Here is a 446-nt window from a genome sequence, read left to right as displayed (position 1 = left end):
AGCTTTTGGCAGTAATCATGAACGGAGCGGTCGCCAATCACCATGGTTCGGAGGTCATGTTCAAGTTGCAGAGCACGCGCCTCCTTGTTGTCATGGAAGAGACTCTCGATGGACAGCCACAAGTCACGAGCAGTAGCATTCTTTTTGAGAATTGTATCAAGGATGGATTCGGAGATGGTGCCGTAGATCCACATCTTCACAAGGCCATCACGCTTCTTCCATACTTTTTCAGTTGCAGGTGTTGAAGAGGAGGAGCCGTCTATGTGATCTAAGACGCCGAAGCTAAGACAGTGGGTTTCAAAGAGTTCACGCCACTTGTCGTAATTGAGTTTACTCATATCAAGAGTAATAGGGATATAGGCCTTGATTTGTGAAATACCAAAAGGTTTATCATTAGAAGGAGGAGGAGAAGCCATGATGAAACGAAGGAGAGAAGAAGAAGAAGA

Source organism: Capsella rubella, unplaced genomic scaffold (assembly GCF_000375325.1).
Source record: "Capsella rubella cultivar Monte Gargano unplaced genomic scaffold, Caprub1_0 scaffold_3, whole genome shotgun sequence".
NCBI lineage: Eukaryota > Viridiplantae > Streptophyta > Magnoliopsida > Brassicales > Brassicaceae > Capsella > Capsella rubella.
Note: the sequence above shows the minus strand (reverse complement) of the source record.